Source organism: Panthera onca, chromosome B1, assembly GCF_046562875.1.
Source record: "Panthera onca isolate mPanOnc1 chromosome B1, mPanOnc1 haplotype 2, whole genome shotgun sequence".
Taxonomy (NCBI): domain Eukaryota; kingdom Metazoa; phylum Chordata; class Mammalia; order Carnivora; family Felidae; genus Panthera; species Panthera onca.
The window spans coordinates 134,183,305-134,198,978 of record NC_138342.1 but is presented as its reverse complement, the minus strand read 5'-3'; the positions used below and the strand labels follow the sequence as shown (position 1 = coordinate 134,198,978).

Here is a 15,674-nt window from a genome sequence, read left to right as displayed (position 1 = left end):
TCTGATCATATGAGATTATGGGCAAGTAGTCCTTAGTTCTGGCATGTGGACAAAACAGAAGCAGCCCCTGGAGAGAGAGAGTTCAAAATTCATGGCAGTAAGCACATGTTCAGTATGCCAATATTTATGGTGTCACAACCAAATTAAAACCATACCCTCTGTGATTTACATAAGTACGGTACCCAGACTACAGAGGGTTATGCCCAAGTTTCTCAGTAGATTTAAGGCAACACGGTTGTTCAGGACTCTCAGAGACCAGTCTGTTTGTTTTTATATTCATTTTATTCATCTCTGTGAGGGAAAGTGAATTATCTTCACTTATATTCGTTTTGCAGTCATCCCGAATTAGCAGGGGTGGCAGATAGCAGGGCTGAAAACTGACTTTGTGCTTCCATATACAGTTTATTCAGGCAGTTGTATCCTAATATTCTCAGTTCCTGTGCTGGGGGAGTTAGATGTATTGGTTACTGAGAGTGAACACAGATAGATGGGTAATTCTCAATCTTTCATTTCTCGTGTCTTACTCATGCTATTAGAAAACCAAGGTTTCACCAATTTGGAAAAAAAAAAAAACAGAATACATACTTTTGGCAGGAGGGCATACTTTATGTCTTTTTATGGCAACTTTTAAAGTAATACCATCTGGTAAGATTTTTAAGAACAATAAAGTTTCAGAAGCCCTGTTGAGAATACATCGTATTTCTCTACTTTGACCAAAGATATCTAGAAATGTATATTCTAACACATGATGCACTTGTACAGCAATGTAAGTGACAAAGATAATTCAAAAATTACAGTGGGGAGTAGGTTTGGTAGGAGCTAGTGAGTCACCTTTGCTGGTGGATATGACATTAGGGTGTTAATGCTTTCTTAATGACCCTTTTGAAAGTCCCAGATTTTTTCCAGATTCCTCCTGATTCCACTGTAGCGGGGACTCTAATCTAGAAAACAGTCTGGACAAGAACCCAGTTCCTGGATGTTTTTAATAGATTGGCTCTTTAGGGTTTTGAGAGACGGTCATATAACCATCATGCTATCAAGCAGAAATTTTTCACAACTGATGACTGCAAGTGGCAATCTTTTGTGAAGGCAGGGAGGTCTTCTCATTTATAGGATAAAATCATTTCTTAAGAGTAAGTCTCATGTGAACAAATGAAGCTTGACTATGTAAATCTTTCTTTTACTATGGGATAGAATCCAAGGTATGTAAGAAGTTATTTTATTTTTTGAGTTCAGTAATTTAAACATTGTGCTTCGGCTCTTTTTTGGTACTCCAAACATTTATTATTAAGGTTTCCTTTGGTGTTTCCTTAAAAAGACAAAATTCAGCATGTTTTCTTTGCAAACGATTGTCTTATACACAAAACAGAAAACAAACTTTCCTTTACTATTTTTTTCTCAGACCTAATTATTCAGTTGTTTTTATGCCTACGGATTTTTCAATGATCACAGATTTTTCACAGATCTTTTCATGTCTTATATTGGTGCTGGAAAAAAAAAACTGTTTGAATCCTGTGCAGATTAATACAAAAATACCGAGGAAATTTCCTTGGTTGTGTACTAGAAATTTGAGGAAGATCACTGACTTTTGCAGTTTATTAGTGGATCAATTTATTGAATGTTTGGTGTTAGGTATCTCATGTATCAGACGGGTCTTAAGAGCTAGAGAAACCTGGCCTGTGCAGTTTCCATTCTCGTCTAGCTGCCAAAATTGATTTTTCCATTTTGTATATGACTTAGCTCTTTGTACTGTAATAGATGCCAAGTTGAAGAATTGTTTTTGTCTTAAAACATGATTAGATTGAGTCAATGCTGTCAATAATTTTAGTGAATAACAGAAAATACACTTTCACTTAAATGTTCTTGAAGATTTCTATTTGATTTTCTACATAGTAATGAATAATTACTATCTCCCTCAGTGATAACTGACAATAAATAAATATTACATTTCCTAAGAAACTTGGTAGTGTCATCCTAGGTCTGTGTGTACTAACTAACCTATAATTTAGGCTAACTCCATCATTATATTGTGACTTGAGATTCTTTGTTTCTGACTGCTTCATGATTCCTCTTATATTTTATGGAAAATACCTTGTTTATTTAAGTGCAAAGAGGATGTTGGTGAAATGAGATATTTAGTAAATGCTCTAGGAAAAAAAGAAGTTTTGATTATTTGAAAACCCTGCATTTTAAAAGCCAACAGATTCATGCTTTTGCCTAAATGTATAATGCCTCATGTTATAAACAGGACATTTTTTGTTTCGTTTCAGTGGCCGTATTAAAACAGGTTACACAGCAAGTCAGCTAATGTGACCAATCGTTGTCGTTATACAATTTTTTGGGGAAGGAAGTCTGAAGCAGAAGAATATTCCTGGGAGAAGGATTTCTTTTTTTTCTACCAATTTAGACCTTCACTGGCAGTCTCTTTCCCCTAAAATTTATGCTTGAAATGGCCCAGAGATTTTAAATGTGGGGCATGTTAGGGGCCTTAAGTACGTTGGTGGATTTAAGAATGATTTGCTTTGAACCTTCTTGCAGTGAATCTTCAGTAGAAAGCAAGGATTTTAATCTCTCCAACCAGATGGAGTGTGGATCTCCAGGCTCAGATTTTGGCTAAATTGAGAAAGACCTTTCTCTGGCTAGGTTAGTATTACGAAACTAAGGCTGGCTCTGGTACCGGGGCAGGGATTTCCTTCTTTTCATTATTATTTACCATTTGAATTGTATTTGACAGGTTAATATCAAGACCCGCAACAAGAAACCACTCAGGAGTCCTGGTTAACTTATGCCCACTTAATGACATATCAGTTGACATTTTTATTCTGAAATCTTTGCCAGTTTTTATCATTGACTGAATTTTTCATTCCATGAATTTGTAAAGCCGTTTAGCAATTCAACAGTTCTAAATTTCAAAGATCTATATATCTGTGAAAGTAAGTAGAATGTTTCCAATTGCAGCACTGCTCTTCAAGTTTCCTAGTGAATTGTGGGGGCGGGGGAAAAAGGCAAAAAAAAATCCTTTTTTCTACCCTTTCAGGTTCTGTTGTATTTGAATTTAACTGACAGAAGTCAAATTATCAGGAAAAAAAGGCATATAGATTTGGTTAATATTTTTAGTTTTCTGTGGACAAGGGCTTTACAGAAAGGAATGAAGAGCTCAACGTAGCAGTTAGACTCAGAGGCTTATATACCATTTTAGCAAAGGACTATAAACTGTGGGAGAATTATTGGCTCTAAAACACATGGGGAAGGGGCGCCTGGCCGCCTCACTTGGTGGAGCATGTGACTCTTGATCTCCAGGTTGTAAATTCGAGTCCCATGTTGAGCGTAGAGATTAGTTAAAAATAATTTATGCCACCTTCACAAAGGGAAATTTATGCTCTGCTTTTAGGCAGATAAGGGGAAGACAGAGAACTTTTCCTGCATTTGTTGATTCTCACTCGCCGTAGGCTCAAAATGATCCTTCTGCCAAAGCGGCATATTTTGGGGTGGCATCCCTTCATAACGGTCAGATATAACAGTTGGCTTTTTCTAATAACCTGTATGTTCTAGAAAAGGGGCATGGGGGTGCTGGTGGTGTGTGGTTGCTGGTGCTTTTGTACCTCTGAGCAAAGCTATTTTTATTTTCTGGTCCACTCCTTCTTCTCCTGTAGGTAAAGCTGACAGTTACAAATAATATGTCATCCGGTTTTTAATAGTTTCTGCCAGGACTGGATCTATACCATCTCAGATATTTCCTCAAACAGGGTAGGGAGGAGGGGCAGGGCGAAACAGTCTACATCCTCATTTGTGGCATTCTTGATTTCCGTAGAAAATCCGAGGTCATTCTAGTAATATCCAGTTAGGAAATGTGAAGTGTTATGACTCACTTTATTTTGGCTTTGCACAATATAGAAAATTTCTTGGCTAGGAAGGAATTCCTTTTCAAACTGCCAGTCCTCCCCAACAATTCTGAATAGGTAGTTCTCTCTCTGCACATTCTTTTGGGTTTAACTGCTGTGTAACCTCCTAACCCCTCATTAATAATTTCCTGAGGCTGGTTTGTTATAAAGAAACATCGCAGCACAGACTGTGTGTGTGTGTGTGTGTGTGTGTGTGTGTAAGTATGTGAGTGTGTGTGTGTGTGTGTGTGTGTGTGTGTGTGATTACTCCTTAATGACCAACTCAAATGGTATTAATGCTCTGAAGGAAAAAACAAGTGAACATTAGCTTCTTTCCCATTAGTGCGCATGTTAATCAAGGAGATCACACCCTTAGGCAGAAAGTAATGAATGCTTTTTAACTTCTCTTCATTATTCAAATTAAATGGCCCATTTTCTATATTGTACACACATTTCAATGGCTTGAGCATTTAAAGGAATAATCATGGATCTTTCAAAGCCTTCTTAATATCAGGATTCCAGAGAATAAATTTGTCTCTTTTTGGTTCTTAACAAGAACAAGAAATCGCCAAGGAACTGAACGTGTTTTGAGATGGGCACTTGGGCTTCCATTCTTCCACCCTGTAATCTCTTCTCACCTTTCTCATATTTCAGCTACACATGCCATCGGTGAATTTGACACTGGTCCCGTGTTGGTCAGTAGAGTAATAAACCTCCCACGAGAAATGCTGTGAATTATACACAGTTGTTGTTACTCATGGGATTTAGGGTGGTGATCAAAATGTGGTGTCCTCTTGGGAAAACGCTCACACTACGCTAAGTGAAGAAGCAGGGTGACAGTAGCATTGTAAATATTTTTATGCGTGCCCACATACATCTTTCCACATAAGTAGAAAGACTAAAATGAAGTATAGTCAAATGTTATTAGAATTTTGTCTAGAGGGGCTGTAGGGGAGCAGTGGGGGTGTTGATATTTTATTTCCTAAAATACATTTAGGATTTGCTAAATTTTCCATAACAATCTATACTATTTCTGTCATAGAAACAAGGCTGTGCAGATTCTAAGCCTAATTTAAACAGTGAGGAAGGGGGGCAAATACAAACAATAGCCTTTTCTTCTATTCTAAAGGAAAGCACCTAAAATGCAAGACTTGTTTTTTAGAAGCTTAGGAGATGGCATTCTGAAAGGTGGCCCTTTGGGGTTAAGATTTAAAGTTGACTCTTAATTTTATCCCAGAGGCTAGATGTGGATAAGCAAAGCAGTAAGGCTGTTGCGGCAGCCGGTGAGGAGAGCCATCACAACAATTATCTGTGTTGTTTTTGGCACTTTGCAGGAAATGTTGTTTTCATAAGACCTAAGAGTTTTGTCTGGGAAGAAAGAAGATAGCTGCCAACATTTGGCACCATATGGGATTTTCTTCTTTTTTCTTTTGTTTCTTTCCTTTTTTTAAAAAAAAAAAGCTTAGCGTGTAGTCTGTACATCCTGCTCTTAAGCCTGAAAGATCAAGAAAATATTATGGGGTGTTTTTTTCCCCCGTACACTTGCTGGAAACATCTGGAACATGCCATTTGTTTGCACACCACAGGCTTTAAGAGTGTGATATAAACCATGATAAAAACCCAAAATCAAACCCCTGCCTTCCTTTGCAGCTGCGTTCTATATCGCACTGTGAGCCAGGGTCTGTATTGACCATACAGATGCTTGCCAATCACATTTATCGAGCCTGGTGGATTGAGAAACCGCACGTTACTTGACTTTCTAAGTACGGTGTATCCTTCAGGCGTACCAGCACCTGGTCCCTCATGGAAATCAGGCAGCTTCTGCCTGTACTGCATTAACCCTGGGGCTGCATGCTCACGCGCTTTGCAGTATGTAAGCTCATCTGTTCGGTGAGCCTTTTAGAAATTCAAGAGTAAAAATTATTTCAGACCCCAGGTGTAAAGCAGGTAGGAAATTCTCCTCTAAGGAATAATACTATTTCATTTTTGGAAGAAATACTATAGCTGCATTTATGACACTAAACTTTCAGTTAAGGGAAAGGAAAAAAAAAAAAAGACGAGTGGTGAAGACTTTGTTTTTTTATACTTGTGATTGAAATTACACCTCAACCGAGGCTCACATTTTGGGATTTCACCCATGATAGGTTCATCTAACACATAAGAAATGAAAGAAGTAACAAATAAAAAACCCAAATAAACAAAACCCACAAAGTAACGAAAAACTACATGTTTTGTTTCCTGCATCTCATTTTTCTCATATTGCTCGTATCCTTCGTCGTCATGCCTTCATTTTGGTGTTTAATTATTATGGTTTCATGTCTCAGGTGAAAACTTCTGTCTGCAGAGTCCAGAACCCCTCAAAGTGCATTGACCTCTGAGACTAGGATCGTCTCAAGGGAGAACTCTACATTAAAAGGGAGTTTTGAGGAGGGAAGTAAATTTGGAGCTTTGAGTAGGGAAGGGAGTGCCAAAGCAACCCTGTGTGTAAACTGTGGAGGGTAGGGAACATCCACGGCAGAGGCCTGGGGGGCCACTGCTGTGTGTATATACACAGATCCATAATAGGAGATCACTAGTCAGGGCCTTGTGTGTGTTCCTCCTTTATTTCCCCATTGGTCTTCTGCCCTGTTTACTTCCTGGTGTCAAGAATCCTAAGAGATCCAAGGGCGATTCCTTTTGTTTCATTCTGCTGCCCTCCTTTCCTTATGCAGTTTAAGATTCGTAATGGTGACTCATGACCACTGTGCTATGAGAGAGTTGGAGCCGGGTGATGCACACGCACGCTCCTGCGTCCAGCCCTTCTCAGCTTTGGAACAGACATTACTCTGGCCCTCTACCCTCTTCACCAAAGTAATTGTAAACATTACTTCAAGCATTCTGAAATGAACGTGAAGATGTCTTTTTAATGCTTTTGTTCTGGAAAGTTTCAGGGCTCGCAGAGTCTTTAAAAAAATTGGGAACGTGCCCCCGGGAGCGACGTAGGTATGGTCTCGTGAAGTCCTCCCTGCCTTGTTTTCCCAGAGGTGAAGTCATTTTCTTAGTCATGTAGATCTTGGAAGCAGGAACAGAACACAAGTGTAGCTCTCTGTGCTGGGCTCTGTCGGGCTCGGTCCAACATGCTCCGTTCAGGTTGTCTTGTTGATAAATAGGTGAACGTTTGAGAGAAGGCAGGAGCTCTTCCCTCAGTGCTTTGGCAGTTTTGAGCTCACTTGTTGCTCAGAAAACGGATTCGTCCTTTAACAAATACCGTGCTCACTAAACGAAGAAATAGTATCAAGGCCTTTTGTCAAACCAGGTAAAAACCTTGCTCTGGCTTACTCAGTTTATAATTTTCATTGCGAAGCAAATGAAATCATCTTGGGTGAAATATTGTGTCGTATGCTTCCAAATGGGTTGGTCTCTTTTTCCGATTTATACATCTTGTATTTCCGGGTAGTTTGTTTACCATATGCTGTGAAACCAGAGCTATTATTTTTGCCTCAACCCGAGAACATGTTCAGTGTTCTAGGTGGCAGATAAGGAGAGACTTCAGCCTTTCACTTCAGATTTCTTGAGTTTTAAAAATTATTTTCTCCGTATCTTCTTTGTCAGAGGTGAATAATATTAAGTAGTACTTTCTGCAGGACTCACCGTACTCCTATCTGCATATTCTGTAGGCTGTTTTTTTTTTTTAATTTTTTTAACGTTTATTTATTTTCTTGAGACAGAGAGAGAGAGACAGAGCATGAACAGGGGAGGGTCAGAAAGATGGGGAGACACAGAATCTAAAACAGGCTCCAGGCTCTGAGCTGTCAGCACAGAGCCCGACGCGGGGCTCGAACTCATGGATCGCGAGATCATGACCTCAGCTGAAGTCGGACGCTTAACCGACTGAGCCACCCAGACGCCCCTCTGTAGGCTGTTTTAATAGGTGGGAGGACATAACCTACTTTGTCCAGTTTTTTTCATAAACAAAATGCATGCTCCACAGTTTACAAGAAGATTAAAGCATGATGTCGTTGGAATGATATTAGCAACCAAATATGAGAAGAAGACAGAATGTGAATTCTGATTTCTTAGTGTTCAGCAGTTGGTTTGGGTGAGACGTGGCTAGCTTGTGGCAGCAGAGGGCTGGAATCCTTCTGATAAGGGCCCAGGTGCTTCAAGAGTCATACTGAACTCATGAGCACCTCTGTTATGATAACAGAGGACAGTACTGGATAGTTTTCAGGTTAGAAGTGAAACTAAACTGTTGAGTCTGTGTGGTCATTAAAATTCCCGAGGTGCTTTTTGCAAGATTATGAGTGTTAGCCATCTTCCTGGCCAAATGAGTAATTGCTCTGTCAGTCGGCCCCTGCAATTTCATTCGTACAAGGTCATCACATCCACTCCTTGAGCTGGACTGTCACAGTAAGGGAGAATGGCCTCTTAAGGGAGATGGGACAATCTCTTTAATTAACAAACTCATACATTTATGAAGGTTTTTTTTTTTTTTTGCCCCTGCTTTGAGAAAAAGATAGCAATTGTTCAGCTTCTATAAATTGGAGTTTAGTTTTTTTTTTCTTTTAAATCTTTGGGTTTTGATTTAGTTTTTTTGTTTTTTTGTTTTTTTGTTTTTTTTTTTTTTTTTTAATAGGAGAAAGCATTTTGCTGTCTTAAGTTTTCCCTGTGGAAGCTATATATGTGTGTCTTGAAATACTGGAAATATCTAGACTATTTATTTGTCTAGGGGTGAATAGGATGCCCCCTGCTCGTTTGTTCTTTCAATGAGAACATTGAGCATTTATTACGTATGCAGCAGGATGCTAGACATGGGCGATACAGCTGTGGACAGAACGTACAAAACCTGTGACCTCATTGAGTTTACACTTGAGGGAGGAGAGGAAGATGACAAATAGCATACATAAGTGAACTGTCAGTAGAAGAGAATATGATCAGTGTTGTGTATTGGGAGACCGGGAGTGTGTCTGGTTAGAGAACATTGTGAGGTAATACAAGCAAAGAATATTCAAGTAAGCCCTGGGCGGGGGGGGGGGGGGCCACTCAGGTGACTTGTTTGAGGTGGTTGACGTCTTCGTTGCTTTGGAGGTGAGGGGCAGGTGCTCAGGAGCTCTTGGTGGGCGGGCCTGCTTCCTCTTCACCATTCCAGGCTGTGGCTGCCAGGATGGCTCCGGCTCTGAGAATGGCAGCCAAGGGCAGACCTGGGCCCCACTGGTGCCTGATGCTGCTGGGGGTGGCCCATGGTGGTCTGCACGTAGGAGGTGGCGGGTTTTCGCTGGCCGGATCTCTGATCCACGACCACCACGCCTTTGTCTTCAGCCGGCCGGCGGCTCCACCCTCACGGGCTCGAGGGGAATCAGCCTGTTGTAGCGGAAGTTGCAAGCTTTCAGGTTATGGGGCTCGGTGCCGCGTGCCCGCTGGATCCTCCTCATCGGGAAGCGGGAGCAGTTCCGCACCACCATCCGTTGCAGTGGGTGGACGTGGCGGCAGCTAGAATTCCTAGATATCTCCTAGTAGTCCTCTCACTACTGCGCCTGGAAATGGAAAAAGCCCACCGAGGTGCCTTTGACCTTGGAGCTGAGGAGATAGATGGGGGAGAAGGCCTTACCGGCAGGGCCCGTGGGGAGTGGCAAGACCCTAAGAGAAGAGTGTGGCTGGCAAGATGGGGCACAGCTGGGGAGCCGGAGTGAGCTGAGCAGACGAGTGATGCATTTTATAGGGATGATTATTTCTGCTGGCATGAGTGGGGGACGGGAAGACACGCCATCCTGGTGTCTTAGACCAGCATGAAATAGGTAAGTGGTCAGTGAGATTTTGGATATATTTTGCAGTTGGAGCTGTTAGAATTGCAGGCGGACTGGAAATGAGGAGATGTGAATGGATTGTAAGGAGCAAGGCCAAAACTCTCACCTGTAGGTCTGGACACGCATCTTGGTCTTTGGCCTGTTGTTTATGTGTTAAAAGTCTTCAGGCTACCGTTTGTTAACTGTTCTAACTAGGTACCAGTGGACACATGAATTGACTGTGGCAGGGAAAGGCTGTAAAAAATACAAGTTGGTGATGGATTTTATAGTTCACTTGTAATAATGATAAGCAATCAATGTATGTGAGGTTTAGATCAATGAAAGAGAAGGAAGCAAATGTCGTATTGATTTGGAACACTATTACCAACTGCTTAGCTAAGTGGAAGGATTTTTTTTTTAATAGAGGCAGGTTATACTACAAGCAGAAATTCCATTGAATAATAAATATAGTTAACACTTATTAAGTGCTTACAGCACGCCACACGTGCATTAGTATATGCTTTACATACATTAATTCCTTTAAACCTCACAAAAAAGCCTATGAGGGCACAATTACTAGTATTATTCCACGTTTAAGAAGAATGTAAGCCATTTGGCCAAGGTCAAGTAGCTGAGCAAGGGTTCCAACGAAGACAGTCTGGTTCCAGGCTGTATGCCCTTAATCATGACATTATCAGCTTCCAATAGCTGCTTTAATTTGTTAGAACTACAGCTCTAATTTGGTTAGATGCTGAGCAGACTTGCTCAGCTTATGGTCACTTCTTAAATGTAGGGAAGTCAATGAAGGCTCTAAATACCCTGGAGTTTTTGTCTTGCTAATGCCACATATTTATTTTCAGTAGAGGAAGCCTGGATATTTGGGATAAAAAGAATCCATAGAGGAAGAAAAGGCAGAGTGTGAAAATATGACTTACTGAAGTCTGGAACTGAGTTTAAATCCTGGCTTACCCACCTGTTAGTTACATGATCTCAACTTAGTCACTCAACCTTTCTGATCACCTAAGACTCCCAATTTGTAGAATTTTGAAACAAAGAGTTACCTCACAGAGGTAGAGTTAATGAAACTCCCAGCAAAATGTCCGGTCTACTTAATGAATTTTACTTTCTTCACCCATCTTTCCAGCCAGATAGGCTGAAAATGCACATAGGGGTTTCTAAAAATAAATTGGATAGGATGAACAAAAGAAAAAGCTTGATGTAGGGAGGCTAGCAAAATAATCCAATGTGGCTCCACAAGAGAACATTAAAGAAATAATGGGTGTGCATGTACTTAGATCAGTGCTTGTCAGACTCGAATGTTTATTTGAACCCTCTGGGATCTTGTTAAAATACAGATTCTGCTTCAGTAGGCTTGGGGTGGGGCCTGATAGTCTGCATTTCTAACATGCTCATGTGATGCTGATGTTGCTAGTCTGTGGATCACACCCCGACCAGCAAGATTTATCAAAATAGATTTATGAAGTACGATGGGAAGTTAAAGTGGCTAACATTGAGGTTGACATCAGTGAGACAGTTTGCCCGAGCTTCTCAGAGATGAAGTGAGCTGTGTCACAGGTATATTTCTTTCACTGCTGACCTGTACTATTGATACGTCCAGTAATCCGGAGGCGGAGCTGGGCTTGCATTTTATCCTATCCACGGGGGCAAGTTAACCTTAAGTAGAAGGTGGTAGAACATTTAAGCATTATTGGTTAGATGGGTTCCTGGGGGAAGGGACTGAGTCTCTCTGGACTGCAAGACCATGAAGCACAGATGTTTTAGGTGGAATTCACTCACCGAAGAGATAATCAAATTAGACGATTGCTAATGTTCACTTTGGCCTTGTAATGAGTTTTTATGTCAGACTCTATCTCAGTGTGATAATCTGAGATCTATATGGCGTGTGTCTAACCCATGTTACCAAGCAGAAATATCAGAATTTCCCAAGAGTTTTAAGAGGAAACCATTCACTGTATTCACAGTCATGTTCACTTGTTTGCTCTGTAATCATAATATTGTAATTATTCATACACACACACACACACACACACACACACACACACACACCACCTGCCAGGTATTGTGTACCTGCATTATGCTGTTCCTTTAATGTATTGTTACCAGTATTTTTGGGGACCTGAAACGGTCATGATAATTTGTTCACTTACTATTTCTCAGAAGGTTTCAAACTCTTGCCTTCTAAGTTACTGAGAAATGTCAAGAGATAGGGCATTGTTATTGACCACAAATACATTGTTCCTTATTCCTCAGCTTTCGCACAGCTGTAATGTTGCAAGAAAAAAGTGCCTATTTATGGAAATGTGTTTTCTGTCCTCCTGCTGAAACTTAAAGGCTTATTTTAAAGTATTTCTAGGGCTGCCACCTGTTAAATGATAGCAATCTTAGGCTTTGTAGATATTTTTATCATGAAAGAACATAAGCTAGAAAAATAAAGTACGTTCGATGTTGGAAAATGTCTTAGACTTTTTGAATCCTGTTTGCGTCGAGCCTGTGGACCCTCCTCTTCTGGCCAGCCTTCAGGAGTGCCTGTGAGCACAAAGGAATGGCATGTATTTATACTTGTGTAAATAAGATCCTGTATACTTTCCACTGAGAACATGCAGGCAGCCCTTTTATGGTCAACAAGGGGTTTTCCCTCTGGCCTTTAGGCAGACCACAGGGCTAGGCACCCAGGAGTGTATTTTTGATATCATACAGAATAGTTTCACAGCTGGCTCCCTTTTATAAAATCTTAGAATGGTTTTGTTATGCTTGCCTTTACTCATTAATAAGTCATTCAGGAACTTATGAAGGGTTTTATATAAAAAGTCCAAGTTGCATTATTTATTTATTTATTTTTATATTTATTTATTTATTTATTTATTCATTCAAGTTAGTTAATGTACAGAGTAGTATTGGTTTCAGGAGTGGAACCCAGTGAGTGATTCATCTCTTACTTATGACCCCCAGTGCTCATCCCAACAAGTGTCCTCCTCAATGCCCATCACCTGTTTAGCACATCCCTCAACCAGCCTCCCGTCTAGCAACCCCCAGTCTGTTCTCTGTGTTTAAGAGTCTCTTGTGGTTTGCCTCCCTCTGTGTTTTTATTTTATTTTTCCTTCCCTTCCCCTTTGTTCATCTGTTGTGTTTCTTAAATTCCACATATGAGTGAAATCGTATGTTACTTGTTTTTCTCTGCCTGACTTATTCTGCTTAGCGTAGTACCCTCTAGCTCCATCCACGTAGTTGCAAATGGCAAGATTTCATTCTTTTTGATTGCCGAGTAATATTCCATTGTACATATATACCACATCTTTATCCCTTCATCAGTTGATGGACATTTGGGCCTTTTCCATAATTCGGCTATTGTTGATACCACTGCTATAAACATTGGGGTGCATGTACCTCTTCGAATCAGCATTTTTGTATCCTTTGGATAAATACCTAGTAGTGCAATTGCTTGTTGTAGGGTCGTCCTATTTTTTTTTTTTTAAGTCACCTCTGTTTCTGTTCAATTTTTAGCTTTGTTACTAGGTTTTGCCTGCAAAATGGATAATACTTTATGTGTTTGATTATATCTTATGTTTAGAGTTGCTAGTGTCCCTTTAAGGGATATATAGCACCTTATTTTATCATTTAAGTAACTTCAAAATTTGTCTTTGATGAAGAGTCTTATGCATTCACATATCCAAAAAATGATTAACAATCTGAAAGTTGAAAGCAGGATAATGGGTGAGTAATTTTAGAAAACATAATTGAGCAAACATGTATTTCATATTTTGTTTTGATTTGACATTATTTTTAACAGCAGTTAGTATTAATGTTGATTTTTTAAATATTTATTTATTTTTGAGAGAGAGAGAAACAAAGTGCAAGTGGTGGGGGGGGGGGGGAAGAAAGAGAGGGAGACACAGAATCTGAAAGAGGATCCAGGCTCTGAGCTGTCAGCACAGAGCCTGATGTGGGACTTGAACTCAAAACTGCCAGATCATGACCTGAGCCGAAGTCAGATGCTTAACTGACTGAGCCACCCAGGTGCCCCTATTAATGTTGATCTTAATAACATTTTAAAACATATTAAATCTAGAAAATGACAGAGCTAATGATAAGCCAGTCTCTTTCCCTTGAAAGATGGTTGGATGTCCAGCTTCGAATCCAAGATTTTCTCTAGAACTACAGAATAGTTTGTGGAGAGGCATTCATTTTTATGACTGGTAGCCCCCCATCTTGTCCATTTTCTCCTTTGTAAGAAAATAACTTCATTTTTAGTCATTTTCTATAAGTTATTCAACTACACGGAAAACGTTTTAAATAGCACTGTTTTTAAACTTAACCTTTCACTCGTCTCAAAGACCTCTGTCCATCCCTTCAGATCTTGGCTTAGTAATCACTACATTAGTATAACCCTCCCTGTTAATTCACTAATCAGTACTCATTGACAACCAACTATGTGCTCGGCCATTTGTCCTCAGTCTTCTTGGTCTCAAGATCTTTTTATACTTGTGAAAACTATTGAAGATGCCAAAGAGCTTTTGTTTGTGTGGATTATGTCTATTAATGATTATCATATTAGAAATTAAGATTGAAAAAGTATAAACATATTGATTTATTCATTTAGAAATAGCAAATTCACTTAAAAAGAGCAGTGATCAACATATTAACATTAACCTAGCTTATGGCGACAATAATTATATTCTCCAGAATAAAAACACTTAGAAGAGTGGCATCGTTTCACATTTTTTGCAAATCTCTTTAGTGTGTGGCATGCTGGAAGACAGATAAATTCTCGTATCTGCCTCTGTGCTCACTCTACTGTGATATCACATATTAAGTGATCTCAGTAAAACTTGACTGCACACTTATGGGAAAATAGCTTTGATCTTATAGACCAACACAAGGGTCTTGTGGACAGACTCCCAGAGGTTCCTAGAACATACTTTGAGAACCTCTGGTCTAGGGTGTAGACCAGGGTACAAAGAGATGCCAATCCTGGCCCTTGTGAACCTGAGGCTTATTCTCATAATACTGAGCGATTTTCCTTCTTAATTTGTACTTCTAACTCTTTTACTAAAGTGAAGTTTCTAAAATGGCAGAGATTCTTTGTTTTCGATTCTTACTCATTGGTCTATTTTTCTGGTTTACATTATTAAACATTTATTGAGTGAATGGGTAAAATTAACTCTTCATAATGTTGAATATATGTTTTCTAATCCTATATTTAGGGTATTCACTTTATTAGCATAGACATGGTGTGATTCCAAAATCTTAAGGAAGACCGGCTTAAGTCTCCCCAGATTAAATGTGTACCTTTTACACTTTTTCAGGGTACCTGGGAATATATACTTAAGTACTTATTTAGGAAGGAATGGCTGTCTTCAAACTAGAAAATAATTGATTTGATGTAATAATGGGATGGTTTCCGTTACAGTTTAGTGACTACAAATCAATGATTTGACTCTTTAAATGTGTATTTTTTATTTTTAATTATTTTTTAAAAAGTTTATTTATTTATTTTGAGACAAAGAGAGAGGGAGGGAGGGAGAGAAAGAATCCCAAGCATACTCCATGCTGTCAGTGCAGAGCTGGACGCAAGGCTCCATCTCATGAACCGTGGTATCTTGACCTGAGCCGAAACCAGGAGTGGGATGCGTAACCTACTGAGCCACCCACGTGCCCCTAAATGTGTATTTTAAGTTATTTACATTGTTCGTCATTATAAAGGCCTTTCGTATATGAAGTAGCTATCTGAATTGTTGTTAATTATTTTAGACATAATGAGAAAATCCGATCTTTTTTTTCCATGCATGTGATCGTAAGTAAGGAACAGTGCTTCTAGAAAGCAGTATTGCGGACTGACTACAGTTGCTCACAAGTTTCCAGTGAGCCACTTTCTTTCCACTAAGCCACTAACAGCTTTATATGTTGTAAACCCTAGTAGTGGTTCCATCATTATTCTGTTTTCTGTCAACAGGAAACTGGTATCAGTGTTCACAGTGTTATATCATATGGGTTGTATCTAAGAAGTAATGTT

At 39.6% G+C, this 15,674-nt stretch overlaps 1 protein-coding gene and 1 pseudogene across 2 annotated transcripts in view; one reads left to right on the top strand and one right to left on the bottom strand.

Moving 5' to 3' along the window:
* Positions 1 to 15,674, top strand: part of PDGFC (platelet derived growth factor C) — a 204,180-nt gene that overhangs the window by 17,873 nt on the left and 170,633 nt on the right. The gene's annotated exons all lie outside the window — the stretch shown is intronic.
* On the bottom strand, positions 8,611 to 9,790 carry LOC132692817 (large ribosomal subunit protein eL28 pseudogene; annotated as a pseudogene).